At 37.6% G+C, this 16,747-nt stretch overlaps 1 protein-coding gene across 3 annotated transcripts in view; it reads left to right on the forward strand.

Annotated features, from left to right (window-relative positions):
- The window catches only part of GABBR2 (gamma-aminobutyric acid type B receptor subunit 2), a 457,467-nt gene that overhangs the window by 399,721 nt on the left and 40,999 nt on the right, over positions 1 to 16,747 (forward strand). The window lies entirely within an intron of this gene.

A 16,747-nucleotide genomic window follows, 5' to 3' on the forward strand; every position in this document is an offset into this window, starting at 1 on the left:
GGAAAGTGTCCACAAATGCCAAGGATGGATGGAATTAAACTAATTAGCTACATGGAAAATGTTCAGAATTAAGGAGGGGAACTCCTTGGAGCAGAAGAAGATGGATAGTTGCAAGGCAAGCAGAAGAAAAGGAGCAGGGAAATGTGTGTTGACAATATTTGTTGCATGGTGGTGCATTGTTCAGGGAAAGCCAGCAATAGCTAAAGCACTGCAGGAGCTGTGTGGGAATGCGGGGTCAGGAGTCCAAAATTATTTAAATTCTTAATTGCCTATATGTCTCATATGCATCTAAGTGCAAATTCACCCAACCTCAGTCTAGCTGCCACTTCTCCTTTCAGGCTTCTGCAGTCCTAGCTTTTAACTTCCCAGATGCCCAACTACAATGTTGAGGGTAGAACTGTGAGGGTAGAACTGCCTAAACTTTGTTTGCTGTTGAGCTGCTGGGCCCTTCCAGCTCTGCCAGGGTTCACAGGGTAAGCACTCCTCCGTCTGGTATTCTGTTTGCAGTCTTGGACCATGTTGTATTACTGGACTCAAAATGGATATCAGACCAGTACTAGTCCCTTTACTCTAGCAACCTGTGGAAATACAGGATGCACATTTACAAATTTTTCTCCTAGCTTTGATCACATTTCTTGGAGAAATACCTTGGTCTTTCTGTTTGCATAATCAGGAGATGAGACTACTGCATGTCTTTAATGAAGTGCTCTGTTTTTATGAATCTCTGTCTGACATTGTTCCTCCTCACTACACTGTTTTTACAAAAAAAAAAAAAATACTCAATAGATCTTTAGGTTGTAAGATTTAGCCTTACACAGAGTCTGCCCGCCCAAGGACATTGTGACTTACAACAGATTGGGCATGGAAACCAGAGGAAATGGTTTCAATTTTGAATCTGTTGTTGAAATTTCCATTCACAAACTGAGTATCATTTCAATGCTACAGGTGCACGTTCACTGTACATCTAACAACAGTTTAATTGTAATGCTAGTCTTTATTTTTGAAGATTAATTTTTTAATTGGAGATCAAATTGTCGCTGTGTGACTGAAAGCAGCTCTCATTTATGTAATAAATATATGTCTAGCAGCTCCACTCAAGCCATTGGAGTTGTACTAGGGCCGCTGAGAATGCTATCGTCTTTAGAACAGTATAAACTTATTACAATAATTGTTTGATCTTATAAGTGAATTCAGCAAGCTAAAATCACCCTTCATCTAAAGCAGATAATTGCATTAGGGTTAAATTAATTGATTTATTTGATGGTTATGTCCTGGAGCCTGCCAGCATCCTGAGAATATCTCTCTCTTTACTCCCTCTGTTGCTTCCTAGCATGAAAGTGATGGACCTGGAAGAAATGTGCAAGTTGCAATTTCAAGTGTGTCACCGCTTACTTTTCAGTTATTTGTTGCTTTTTACATAGCAGCTTGGGTTTGCGTGACACATCAGGCAAGTAAAGCATCAGGTTACTGCCTGACAGCATGGGAAGCCTGATTGTTCACCACTTGGCTTAGGCATTCCTGCCTGCACAAAATGCAGGTGATGTGTGCGTAACCTGACGGAAAAATTGAACGCTTCTTTCACCTACCCTCTATTAGATTTTTGCTTCATGCTGGCTGCACATGGAGGCATACCAGTGTAAACAATGTGTGTTGTACCAGCTGTGGTACTGGAACAGGAATCAGATGTGATGAAAGTTTGTGACCACAAAGGGGCAGGAAGAATAGCCTGCAGTTGTGGAATCCTTTTCAGAAGTGGCATTTAGAAAGGCAAAACACAGATGAAAAACAAGTGAAAATTTGCAAAATTTTGTCTTTCCCATACGTCCCCTGTTTTCCTTTATTTGTATATGTATTTCCTCTTTTATCTGTGTTGGTTTTTTATTCCTAAATGAATCTCAGATGTTTTTAAAAGTGGTTTAATGCCACCCCTATAGAAGTATGGGTCATCAATTCATTACTGCTATGTGCGTTATAGATCACCTCAAGTCCCTTTAATTTTGTTCCAGACTTCAGCATTCAGACAGTAATATATATATGTCTGATTTATCTATCTTCATGTCATTATGAACACTCATTGAATATCAGGCCCCTGGAAAGCATGTTTATCCTTTAGAGTCTCCTGAGAGGAGAGCACCTGTGTGAAAGACCTAGGGGGTGAGAGAGAAAAAGAGGATGAGAGGCACTTTTGATCTATTCCTTGGAAGTTGGCCTTTATTAAACACCTGCATCTATCAATCAAAAACACTGATTCTGAGCAAGCAGGCTTCATTAGCTCCATTTGATGCAGGACTAATTGTTTCAACACAGAGCAAGATAAAAGAAGTCATAAAAGTTAATCTGTTTGTTAAAACTTTTGCTTCTGGTAGATGATAGGGTAATTTTCATTGAAAATTAAATTGTAGAAAGCCATATATGAATGTGGCTAAATACAGCCTGGGAAATTGTTCTGAAAAAAATATATTCTGTATCTCGGGGTAAAACATCCTGAAATGTAGCAGTTGCTATGGAAATGCTTACATTAAATGTAAAGCATGCATAAATTTTCAATATACCCATCACTTTGGGAATTGGGGACATATGTTAGGGGAAAGACATATACGTGAAGACTAAGCAGAAGGTAAAACATGGGATTTTTTTCCTGTGGATTTGTGTTTGGACTATTCCACTGGCATATCTATACTTCATTTTGAGTGCAGACCAAAGCCCACACTTGAATACCAAAGTATTTTTATGCAAACTTCAGGACAAGCCAGAAACTTGAACCTGAGGAAATTGTGCCACCAGTGTTCTGTCTTCTCTTGCAGCACTACAGCTTGGTCAGCCTTGGGCAAGCAAGCTGAATATCCTCTGCTTTCTAGGAAGGTGCTGGGTACCACCACAGTCCATCACAGCATGTAGTTGACCCTAGCTGGCCCTGTGTGAAGAAGAGAGGACAAGATGACTTCCAGATGTGCCTTCTGACCTCAGCTGTTCCACAGTTTCCTGAAGTTGGAGTTATGTGAATAGTCTGATGTCTTGTTGCCCTTCCAAAAGTCTGGCCACTGAGCTACAGTAGTTAAAAAGTGAAAAAGACAGAAAAGCACACTGGGTAAATTCCACCCCTTTACCCCCATTCTCTGTGCGCTGTGAATTGACACAGGCTGAGGATCTGAAAGTAAACACTTTGCATTATACTCCAAAAACTGCCAGCTAACTAACAAGAGATTCTTTTGGCCATAAGAAGAAATGCTTGGAAGAAGAGAAATGCTTAGCTTTTTGCTAAGTGCTCAGACTGTTGGCTCTGTGAGCTCTGTGCACTAAACAGAGGACAGAGCTCTGTGCAGCACACTGTGTCTTCTCTCCTGATCACCTTCAGGATGTCCTGGACTTGCTGCACATGCACAGGTGTGCCTGCACATGCCATAGCACTGCCAGGGCCTGGTTGGATGCAATGCCTGTAAGGCACTACTGAGAGTGACTGCTGTTCTGTATGCTACAGAGGAGCCACCCTCACAAATCAGCCTTGCCATACCAGATAGTTTGCTATCACTGTTTGACACAAGTTAAAAAACACAGATCTAGAGTGAGGGTATAGCTAAAAAAACCCTCCAGGTTTCTGTCTGTGGTGATGCTGACACAGTGAATGTCTAAGCAGCCTGAAGACTGCAATTTGCAGAAACATTCTGAATTTCTCTTCATGCTTGAAAGACAGCTTCTGTAAGGTGGTTCAGTTTTCTGTTTTGATCTTCTTCTTAAATTATAGTTCAGCCTTCTAATGCAAATTAAAAGAGAAGCTCTGAATCTTCAAATTGCAGCTTCTTAAAAGTCAATTTCCTCTTTTAAAAAAATATATATCCGTATCAGAGATACGTCATATGAAACTATAGACGTGGAAACACACATGCACCTTTGACAACCAAGTTATTCAGTTTAATTTAAGTCTTGACTTACAATATGAGAAGGCTTCTCTTCTCAAGGAGCTTTGTGTCTGTCTGTCTGTCTGCATCAGCATTTTGATTTGGGAATGTGCACTTCTGATTTAGTTTCACTTTTTCAATGGAACTACATCAGAAGTGCTCCAAAAGTGTGCCTAATGTGCTCCATGGTGGGTAATGAGGCTCTAGGGCTTTGTTTGAATAGGTGTGCCCAGCCCAGGCAGCGATGCAGGTGGTGACTCATAGTTGCAGTTGTAGGAATCCTGTTAGGTTTGAAAAATGTAAAAAATCACAGGCATAATCTTGACTGCACTAAAATGAAAAGTAAGATTCCCATTCACTTTAGGGAAGGCATGCTATAACTAGAGTAGGTGCTCTTCCCACCCTGGCAGCTGCCTGACAGGAATGAGCAACTACAGCAATAAATTTTTAGATAGGGCTGCTGGATCCAACAATAATATACTCTGAATTGCACTTATCTGCAGAGCTAGAAAAATACACCCTTTTTCACCCTTTAGCAAAGACACATTAACCCTGCTGGACAGCCACTTTAATGGATAGCTTTAATAACATCATATCTTGTTTGTTTGCCACTGCCCATGCACGCAAAATAAATTCCTCTGCTAACATGGCCTGCACCTGCCTGTCTTTTACAGCCATTCTAAACACTATTTTGTACAGATGTGAGTGTTCATCATTCATTAAAAAATGGCATGATGATGGGAAAAAAAACCCAACGTGTATTCAGTCATGTCCTTCATCTGTGTATTTTTAATTTCTATTTTTGGAGGTTTTTTTCACTTAGATAATGCTGGAAATCTCAGGCTAGAAGATAGCCATTCACATATGCAGACACATAAGCCCACATCCTGTTCTAGGAGCTGCCAGTAAAGCTCCATGTGTCCATATAGGCAGGTGTTTGGTCAGGGAATTTCAACTATATATTAATTCTGCACTAAGTAAAATATTCTGGAAAAAAAGCCAAAAGCAACAAATGGTACCTGGTGGATTTTGTTTCCATCTGTAAGCATTATGCTGCATCTTTGTAACCCGTGGCATAGGCAAATGATTTTAACTGTGGAGTTAAACGTTCCTGGATTCACTTGAGACTATTTTGGCAAACATAGAGCCTATTAAAGAGAGAGCAAGGAGTCATACTTGTGAAAATATGTTGGGAAAAGAAATTGAACTATAACATCTGCATTATGAGAATATACTATTTAATTAAAAAGAACATATTTGCACAGCTAATATAGATCAGGGGATATTGGAAGAAGCTTCTTATTGGTTGCCACAAGAGATATTTGTCCTCAGGGTTTGACTTGATTAACATATGAGCAATGTATATCTCAATGTTTAGATTCATGATCATGTGATTCAATCCAAATTGAATATTGTGATTGTTATATTTGATACAATACTTGAAAGCAGTGTATTTAAAAATACTACATTGGAAACTGAAACCTTTTATTTAGTCATAATTAGCAGATAGAGTAATCGAGATACCACAGACTTTATGTCTTCAGGGGGAAAAGAGTATTTAAAGCACAGTAAGAAGTTAATATGCCTCCATAAAAGCTTAAATGCACAGGGCCATATTGTGACAGTTTGCTCATACAGTACTAAGGTACTATTTAACATGCAAATGGTATAATGGGGACTCTCTCCTTTTGAAACACTAGATTCAATTATTCAGGTACTTTTTCCTACTTAATTATTCCACAAGTTGTCCAGATTACTACAGAAAATAATTATTTGTGGAAGATGGTCCTATTTAATTGAGGAAGGCTGTCATAAATTGTCTGTACAGAATGGGTTCATGTAATTTTAGCTGTGATTAGAAGTCCTGGTAAAAACTGTAATATTCTGAAATTTTAGGTAAGGACTTGTTTAGATTTATGGTAAGGACTTGTTTAGATTTTTCCCTGAAAATAATAGTGTGAGTAAACCTCTGATGGTGCTTTCAAAATTTTTCATGAACAATGTATTTTCTAATCCCAGATCATATGCAAAGAAACCATGCTACTTAATCACTATATATATATAAATATATATATTTATATATAAATCCCAGTGTTTTAACAGGTTAGCTAAATCATGGTCTACCCATAGTTTTACATTTTTTCATCCCACTGAACATATCCTAGCTTTGCTCAGTGGTGGATACACTTGTCTATTCATAAACAAGTGAATGAAAAATTGCCATATGTCTTTCCCTGTCCTTTCATTCCTGGATGGTAATAGTGGATGGGTATTTTCAAAGTAAGATTTTGTTAGCCAAGCTTGAAAGACTACACCTGTATTTTGCTTCTATAGGAGTTCTTGTTTCTGTAATAACAATAATATGGTTTCTGATTCACTTAGATGTAGATTTCATAGCCTTCAACAACCTCCTAAGAAAGCAGTTTTCCATTTCCAACCAATAATTGGTACTGTTTAATTTGTTGTATTGAGTGCCTGATGTATTCATAAAGTAATGTCAAGGTGATTGTGGGAACATAGGCCTTGTTGCCATGGAAATACACATTTACTTACACAAACACATTTCAAAAAGAAAAATCACTTTTATAAAAGTTCATTAAGAGATACTTTTTAAATTAATATTGATCAGGTTGCAGAAGGAATTCTGTGCTAATTTTGGTTTATATATGTTGGTTTATATGTGCTAACTGGGGGACCATATATGGGATTGATGCTGAGTCAGTTCATACCCCACTTGGTGGTACAGGCAGTGACAGAAGGAAATGCTGTTTAGGGAGAGCATGTGAACCTGCCCACCTTCTGCTTTAGGCCTCTCTTCCCTTTCTTCTTAGTTTGGCAGGCAAAAGGGAGTATGTTCAACACCCCTTCCTTTCTTCCCCACAGTCTTCTTGAGCTAAAATAGTCTGCTGTTTCAGACTTCTTGAGTTTTCTATATTTCCCTCATTCCATTAGGTCTCAGGATTTCTCCCAAGGCTTATTTCTATCCTTAATGCATTTGTGAGATTTCTACTTAATTTTCTGAGTAATTTACCAAAAGTCTACTCTGCTGTTTAGAAACTCAAGTAACCAAGAATTGTCACTGCGGACAGTTTTTCAAGCCTCAGATGAGTTGTGAATATCATCTCAAGCTTCAATTTCTCAATGGTAAGGAAAGTTTATTCCAGGAGAGGACTAAGACATCTCACCTTACCGAGTTGGATCACTTGGCTCTCACCATAGCTGCTCCAGAGATCCTCAGTGTGGATTTACTTTGGGAAGGATCAACCAAGAGCTCTGTAGCAGAACATTCTGCATTTTCCTCATCTCCTCAAAGCACATCAGCAAAACTGAGATTTCCTGGGGCCATACCACTGCTGCTTACCCAGCTGTTTGGGCTGCTCCTGCTCCAAGGAGCCCTCCAGCACTGCCACACGCAGCCCAGTGCAAACTGCCAGAAGGTCACACCTCCTGCCTCTCCTAAAGTCTTGTCACGCTGCTCCCTTAAAGAAGAGATGGTGACAGCATAATAATAGCTCAGATAGCTCAGACTGAAGAGGCTTGTTCTGAAATGTGTGACAGGCTGGTTAGTGGCTGTAGGTGAACACTGCAAAGGAGGTGAATGCCAAGTCAGACAAACCAGGCTGACACCAGCCATCACTGCTCCGAAATGTGCTGCTTTTCCTGCCCTTGTGCTGATAATGCCTGTCTCCCTGAGCTTATCCTGTCCCCTGCTGGTGTCTCAGTGAGCTGTGAACAGTGGGATGAAGAACAAAGGCATCAACCCCTTACTGTTTCTCTTCAATGCCTTGATCTCAGAAATGAAAATTTGGGTGCAAATGTAAGCTGTCAGGGGCTATGCTGAGAAAGAGTTTTTGATGGCTTTTATGTCAGCTCTGGAAGTGCTCTAGAAGAATTACACATGCTTACCTGTCAAAATAAAACTATGTAATAGACATCCCTAAAAAAATAACAGGAAGAATGATGAAATTACTAACTACACCCTATTAAAAAAATGATGGATAGATTTAGAGGAAGCACTTTACCACAGAAATAACCACCTCAATGAATTCTTTAAGTCCAATAAAGATTACAGGCTTTGCTACCGGTACTGGAACAATCCAGTTTTCTGAAACATGATGACACCTGACACAGTATGATACACAAGTAGTGGGAAGATGCTTGTAGGTAAGATCATCTCTATCTACCAGGACAACTTCAAGTTCACATGACAAGAGAAAAAATGTACAGCTATGGATATACACTGCATATTTAGCTATAAAAAAAGATTATAGCATGTCAGAGAATGGTTACAGATCAATTTTTCCTATCATTCTCTACTTTGAAAAAATAAACCTTTTTCTTGTCCAGATCTTCTAATGCAAGAATCATTGAAACACAACCTTAAAAATAAGCAAATGTACTACTATTATGAAGATGTGGGAATTGCAAGGCAGAGTAGGTTCAGAGTTATCTGCTTGTGCTATATATATATCTATAATATACATAATATATGGTTCAAAAACAAACCAAAAAAACCCCTATATGATTTAGAGATAAACAATGTAAAAAAAAATCTATGGAAATATAAAATAGTTTTTATGGTTGCTAGGTTGTGTTTCACATTGGCTTGCTTTTTCAACTGAAAATTTTTCTGTTGTATATCAGAGCAAAGGACTTGCAACATTTAAAGTGTGTGGTAGACTTGTGTTAAATGAAATCTGGTCTGACAGATGCTGAAAGAAAATAAATTATTTAAAAAGAATGTTGCATAAAAGTTTTACTGAACTGAGAGAAAGAAAAAATTCCCATGACTACCTGCTTTGCTCTGAATAACGTCAATAGAAGTGGCAACACTGAAATAGCTATTTGTAGAAGAAAGATGTAATGGAAAAATCAAAAATCCCTGTAACTGCCATTCTTTGTGTGTTTTGGGGGCATGTAGCTTTCAAGATAGCTTAGTGCAACTATTATGGGTTCTCACTCATGTCAAATATTCCTGTGAAATCAAGAGAAACACTTGGTGAATAAGATTTCAAGAGTATCTCTTTTCTTTTTTCTATAGCTTTTAAATTATCTTCACATTTGTGTATTCATTCAGAATAGAGAAAAGAAAAATTGAGAGATTTTATGGCATCTTTGGTTACATGTGTACACTTTAGTCTAACTTGACCTTGGGTGTAAGAGTGGTATTAATCCTGGATATGTCTGCAGGAAAACTCTGACCAGCTGAGCATACTCCATTCCATTCTTCAGATTTCAGGAAATGTGCTGGTCCAATGGTCCAGTGCAGACCAATAAGGCATGTTAGATCAAGATAAAATGTGTCCATAGTGAAAACTCTACAAGTTCAAGATGTAGCTTATAAAGGACTACATTAAGAGTTTACTGGGTCAAAATCTGTAAATACCAACAGAAACAAAAATTTGTTATGTAGCCTTTCAATTCAGCAGACAAAATATAGTAAGAATTAAAGGAATCTGACAATTCATTTTAGACATCAGAAATAAAATTAGGGCCATTTATTTGCAGTCAATAGAATTGTGTCAGCAAGAGCTATATAGGTTTATTGTCACAGGATGTTTTTCTCTAAAAGAAATGTTTTATTTCAAAGTGAAGTTAATGCAATGAAAATCTATATTTTGTGTTTTACTGCAGATGAGACAGTTATCAAGACAGTCTCATTTAACTGTAACATCAATATGACTATGAAATACTATGCCTCATTTCAGAGTGTTTCTTTAAGGCAGGATGGACATTGATTTAAGATTACAAGAGTAATTTTAGTTTGTTGAGGCCTACATTTTTCACTGCTGAAGCAGGACTCTACAGAAGATGAAGGCATATTTTGTATGCCTTTAATCACCTGCACTCACCCTCAGTCTGTAAGCTTTGCTGGCACAATTATCTCAGTAAAAGCTGCAAAGATATATACATATATAAAGATATATGTAAAGAAACCATTCATTGGTGTCACTGCTCTTAAACAGGATCAGTTACACTGGCAAGTGTGAATCTTCGGAGCTAATCCATCAAGACCAAAGATCTACAATCTTATTGCTGATGATATTCCTTAAGTTAAGTATTGAGATATTTTTCTCAGAAAATAATGAGTAGCCATAAGATTCATATACCTGTTATAAAAAAGGGAGTCTCAGTCAGTTTCCCCATGCTGAATTATTTTGGTAGGGAAGTGCTAAAATGTTCTTGTTGACCTTTGTTAACTAAAGAACATCTCTTTTGAATTCAACATGACCTTTCTTTTCAAAATGGAGTTAGGTTATATCAGAGAAGGTTATCAGCTTTAAAAGGTCAAAAGGAAATTAAATCTTTTGAAGTAATCAAAATATTTCTGTTGACCTGACCTTTATTGATTTATTCATCCACTCGCTTTTTGGATGAATATTGTATGTAAAAATGTTTATATCTGAAATATTACTAGTGTTGCAAGGTAGGAGAAAAGAATCATCAACATTTTTATGAAAGACCAGTCTTTTCAGGTACTTCTGTATATTGAGATGCACCTTACATTTGACTGTCAAGAAGAAACGGAATTGAATGAAGAGAGAGCAGCTTTTGTGTTGAGGAAGTTGAATTAGCTAATTTTAAAAGGACTTATTGAGGACAAGTATGTGTTTCTGCTTCAATTATTATGATGAAATTATGGAATATACTTATTAAGCTGGTCTTTGCATTTAGAAATTAAAGATTTCGCTCACAATTTTTGAAAACAAAGGAAAGACTTCCCCTTACTACATCAATTCCTCAATTATGTCTTAGTGCACTTATAAAAATAGCAGCAAAATCCTCCAGTAAGTTGGACCATCATCTTACCATTTTGGAGAATATAAAAGAACAAGTGAGGAAATTAAAATGGTCCTTAATGTTAAGAAAAACTCTTTTTTTAATTTGCCACTGCCCAGAAACTATTCATTTATCAGTGCCTGCATAGGGTGGCAGTGGTCTCTGCTGATATTAGCCTCTGAAAATGTCATACAACCCTACTTTATGCTTTTCTCTTCTCCCACACCTGATATGTATGTTTTAAAATTCTCTTAGGAAATGGACTTTTCACTTTCTGAATTGTTAGTGTCCATTTGTTGTTGTCACTGCAATGCAAGTAAGCATAATGATAAATATTTTCAGAATTCATAAATCAAGGGAATTATAGCGCTAAACAGAAAATATAAGACAATTGTAGAGGTGATTGTTGCCTTCCTTGACCCAAAGAGCTGGGCACAATCAAGGACCTGATTTTTCTTGATGATCGATTCTGTTAGTTCGTGATGATAGATTCTGTTAGTTGCTGGATGCAAGTCTGGTTTATTTACAGGAAAAGTGTTAAATCCAGTTTCTCTGAGTGTGACGGAATGGGCAATAAGCAATATCCTTGCTTACAACTCAAAGTCTACCCACTAGGAATTAATTACAAAAAGAGCCTCTACCTTGCTTCCAGCTGGGGCCACCCAAACAGTTTGTCCCTGGCTGTTCTCTGTGGTTTCACTCTACTGTTCTCCTTCCTGCCTTTGCTGTCCTTCCCAAGAATGCTGTCTGTTTCCATTACCATAAGCAAGGAGGCATTGAATTGCTCCAGCCACCAAAAGGAGTGCCTGGCATGGCCTTCAGCATAGCAGGAAATCTCGCTAGGAAAGGAAAAAAAGACTAGAAGGAACTGCAAGTCTGGGCTGTGAACCACAATTCTGGGCAGCTTCATGGGAAAGGAAGGGAAAATACTCATCTTGTGGAGCTGATACCAAGAACTGAATACTTCTGGAAGAATCTGTGCAGTGCAAGAGGGTCTGGGTAGTAACAAAGGTCTTCATTCCTCTGACCTACTTTTCGTATGTATCTTGGCCCCTTGCCCTCCCTTCAAAGAAAACCACATGTTCTACTGCCGAGAGTGCTTCATTAAGTCTTTGTAACACTTGTCCCTCTGTCTCCATGCACATACACAGAAACATTTCATTACCCAGTCACTAGGTATGCAATTGGGGCAACATTCTCTGAGGAAATGATACGATGTAAAATTTCTACTGAAGTGATAGCTGAGTGCAGAGTGGGAAGACTCGGTCACAGTTGTTTGAAACTCTCCATGATTCAAGAGAATTTTGCCTTTTCCCTTTCATTTGCTAGTCTGCAATTGTTTGCAGGGATCACAGGGATTTCTTGACTCAGTCTAAACTACTATTTTGCATTTTATGTTAATGCAAATAAATGAAACTGCTTGGATTACGAAATTATATTAATAAAAATAGCAAGAAATCTCTGGGAACCTTTTGGTTCTCAAAAAACGGTTTCATTTAGACAAAAATGAACCAACACAACAGGAAAATAAAACTCATTAAGTAAAGTGATGTTATAAATAATGCTGATGGGAGATTTTCTCTACAAAAAAATGTATGGGTAAATTCATGATACCAGCGTTTATAAATAGCTCCTCTGGCATTTTATCATCTTTAAATCACACTAATTTACAGTATGTATGCTGACTGATTTATGGAATTATTTGTACAAGAGGCAGATGGGGACCTAAAAATAGGTTTCTTTTAAATATATTGCAGGGTGATATTACTGTATATGTATTATCAAACTTTATTGTTTTGGTATAATAGGAATAACAGTGGTTGTCTCTAATATATTTTGGGGGGAGGGGGGAGGTTTCCTGTCTTTCCTCTCAGGTGGGGTGGGGAATTGTATTGTGGTATAACAAGGAAATGAATGAAGCAGAAATCCCCCTGGATAACCTAAAGATATCCTTTAGCTCACATCAGAGGCAAGAAGTGTGTATTCAGATCTGCATAAGAAAGCTCGTGTCCTGAAATACTTCATACCTCATTTCTTCATCATTAGAATGTTACAAAATATACAAACTTTTCAATTAATCTTGAAGGCAAATTAAATTGGTTGCTGGAGTTTTTCAATAATAGTTTTGTGCTTTGCTGAGCTACTCTATGACATACAGTGTGATCCGTAATGTATCCGAACCCAAGCTCAGGTATCAACAAAGACAAACAAGGTTGCCTATTATTCTAGGTTGTCTACCAAATTTTTAATTGGAAAACATTCCAAATGAGCTACCCTAGCTTAGTATTGCCGTTCATATTTTGTATTAAAGTATGACTGCACAAAGTAAAAAATACATGAAACAAAAGGGATCCATTTCCTGGGAAAATCTCTTTTTCATACCGCAGCTGTTTTGCTCTAAAAACACCTTCAAATTATTAAGTAATCAAAAAGTTGACACTGTCTGATCCTTCTCTTTTCATCAGTAATTAAGAGCCTGGCTCTCAATTTCACACTGCATGCTCAAATTGTTTGAATCCTTTTGTGAAACACCTTTACAGAATTTAGAGTATAAATGAACTATAATTATCCTTAAAAAAAAAAAAAGAAATTTAAGAAGTAAGAATGATTTTCTAATTTATCAAGGTCTGAGTTTTAAGACAAGGAGTCACATTTGAGCTCCACATGACTGCTAAATGTGCCAAATTAAAGATGCCAGAGATATCTAATTCACACTGCAAAGTAGCTGTAGTATACAGTCATTATGCCAGTTCAATTGAAGTCATTTAAAGGGAAGATGAAACAGAGAGTGGGATGATATATGAAGAGCATTTTAACAGTGTGATACAAGAGTATGATCCAGCATTTTCCTATACTGTGGGAAATGCAGTTTCTTTCAAACATAGTAAACAGAAGCTGCAACTATTTACCTTATGTTTAACACCCATCTTTGGAAAAGACTGAGCCCTAATGTTCTGACTGCATCAGTGGTGAAACTGCAGCTTCAGAAATGGCACAGTGTCACACTGGGGATCTTAAAGCTGCAAAGTTCTTAGCAAACTTGCTGAGACTGACCTGCTGTGAGCTCTGTCACACAGCAGCACCACAGCTCTGCAAACAAAGTCACCTGCTGTACTGGCCAAGGGACCTGATGAGGAGACCATGTAGAAAAAGTACCTTTGGAAGGTCAAGGACTTTTGGATACTGAGTGCTAGCCCAGTCTGTTCTTCACAGACATTTGCTGGATGAAATGCCTCACGGAACATAGACCCTTTCTCCTTTTAAGACCTTTGTGGAGCTATAGAAAAGGAATAGCAATAAAGACACAAAATAAGTCAAAGGTATATTAGTCATCCTACAAATAGCTGCCTTTTCCAGAGGGATTTTGGCTAGTATAATAGCCACAAAGAAAAAAAAATATATTTCCCCGGTGGTTCCTGGTAGTTTCAAGCTTCACTTCTCACTCTGGCAGTTCCCACCTAATCCATCACTCACCTAGGATCCACCAGCCCTCCCAGCAGACTGAAGAGCAAAGAAAATGAAAAGGCAACAGAACTACAGAATTGACTAACAATAAATACACACACAGAGGGGGATATAAACATTCTGTGGGTAATCTGTTTACCAGTTTGGGCTGCTTTCTAGACCTAGCAGATCTCAGGTAAAACAAGCATTTTAGTGGTGATGATACATAACTCCTGTATGAAGTGAACAGATTAAACTATTTATGTTCAACTGCTGAAAGCACTCCAGAAATTGATGTCAATGTCAGAAACCTTATTAGGTTTCAGAAGAGGTAGGAAAGCTTCAGCCTAATCACAAGATAGGAGGTCTTCAGGCTTTTGAGAATGACATCTGAAGGGCATTGAGATTGTTTTCTATAAAAGGAAAGGGCAGATTTCCAGTACATATATAATCACTGGTAGCATTTATGTTGTCATCCTCTCCAAAGCAATAACAAAGTGCACAAATGGTGGATGATTAGAGAGGTCAGTCAAGTGCCCCATTCAGCTGTAATTGTAGAGTTTTTAAAAATTCTTTTGACATCAGAAAATATCATATGTTTTTTTAACCCAGCTTTTTGCTATGATTAGTTAATTCATGCAAAATCAGTGAAGAAACAGAATGGCAAATTAAAAGCAGTAGAACAGGAATGTCATTTTGCAGTAGTGATAAGTAATCAGCAAAATCAGTTCACTTTAAAATTACTGCTACCTGCCAACATTTAACTCCACATGCGCAGGACCTCATCAAATTTTTGTTTAAAATACTACCACCTTGCAGGTCTGGAAAGTCTTTTGAAAGAAGTGCTGCCCCATGTACACTTTTGCTAATGCTGCAATCAGTATTCTCTCTTTTCCTGCTCTACCTAGAGCACTCCACAGGATTTTCCTATTTCACAAAGAAAATCTGAACACACTGTTTTACTTAATTAACATCAATTTTGAACTATCATGCCTCATAAAATCTGACAATTTTCCTACTAAGGAAATGATGCTTACTCTCTAATAGTATTTGAAAAGAAGTTATGTTTTCCACTTCACCATTTTTGTGCCTGGTTCATAAAAGAGAGGTTTTGAGTAGTGAATGGACATACACTTTCCAATTGTGAAGCAAATTTTCATGAGAGAATAGCCACATAAGGAAAATAAAAATATAATCTGGCACAGACAAATAAGAGTTCTCATTTCAGTAATATTCTTTGAAACAGGGAATTATTCCAATTACTAATAGTTACTTTAAAGTGGAGGAATCCTTCAGTCCAAGTGTGACTGGAGTTTTCAGTCCAGGAACAAGGGAAACAAACCCCATGACATTGTCCGTCGCACCAGGTGGAAGTCTACATTATTTATACACTTTCTTGTTTCAGAAAAGTGTGAAACTGAAATAGAAGAAATACCTAGCAGGAGGGATGTGGAACTGGAGAAATGAAGAGACAGTCCAGTACTGACTCACCAGTGTGAAAGAAAAAAAAGCAGGCACTCTGATGACCACAACCTTAAATTTTATGTAACTTCCATAATTCCAGACCTTGAGAGATGGAGCTGTTGGCAGGCTTAGATGTAATGTAGAATTTTAGAAAAATGTCTCTGTAGTACAGTCCTATTGATGCATCAGTTACACATTCAGAGCTCTGTGTGAATGATTTGGCCTGTCCATAATAGAAAAAAAAAAAAAAAAAAAGATGTTAAACATATTAGGTTATAACTTTGACATGAAAGGGTGCTTTTAGTGCACCTACATTTTAGCACTGGGCTTTTGTCATTGATCAGGGAGAATAAGGCAGTTTCACTGATCCCCAGACAAACATTTGTAGCATCTTAAATGTTGTGATGACACTTAATGTTTGCAGTGATTTCAGTTCTGCAGCTAATGGCTGTTTGCCTGCCATCAACAACCATTAGGATGGAGTCATAAGCTCTTTGGGAGAGTTAATATTGCTGCCTAGGTTTTTATCTTATTTTATTTTGGGACACCTTTTTTCCAAGAGTTTTTTTTCCATTCGGGCTTTCTACAGAAGTTCAGGATAGGAAAAGGTTTTAAATGTTAATGTCTTGCTTACTGAAGGATTTGCAAAGAAAATCGTGAATACTTTCACTGTGCAGTGCATCATAGCACAAGGTTGTTTGGGTTTTCCTATTTTTTTACAGGCAAAAACATCAGGGGAAAAGCCTCACATAGAAAAATACCAGTGGGGAAAAGTGACCTGCAGATTATTGCTGTGACCACTGAAGTACATAGCAAAAGTCATACATCATCAGAGGCAGCAAGAATAAACTTTAGGAAATTATTCAGATTTCTCCAAAGTCCTTCCATGTACAATTCTATGTTTCAGTTGGTGAAAATGTGAATTTTCCTTATATAATAATCATTATACTTCTGAGTGAGACATTTTACATGTGTTATTCATTAAAAAGGAAAATTGAAAAGCCCACTGGGAAAACTAGGTACAAAAAGTTATGTCTGTGTTGCTCTTATTTTGGCTGAAGTTCAAATCCAGTGTTTCAAAGTAGATAGGAAAGATAGCTTTCAATATTTCAGCATTTTCTGTAAACACAACAGACTGCAGGTACATGCATCTCAGAATAGCC

This window comes from Lichenostomus cassidix, chromosome 2 (genome assembly GCF_008360975.1).
Source record: "Lichenostomus cassidix isolate B80296 chromosome 2, HeHo_3.0, whole genome shotgun sequence".
Lineage (NCBI taxonomy): Eukaryota > Metazoa > Chordata > Aves > Passeriformes > Meliphagidae > Lichenostomus > Lichenostomus cassidix.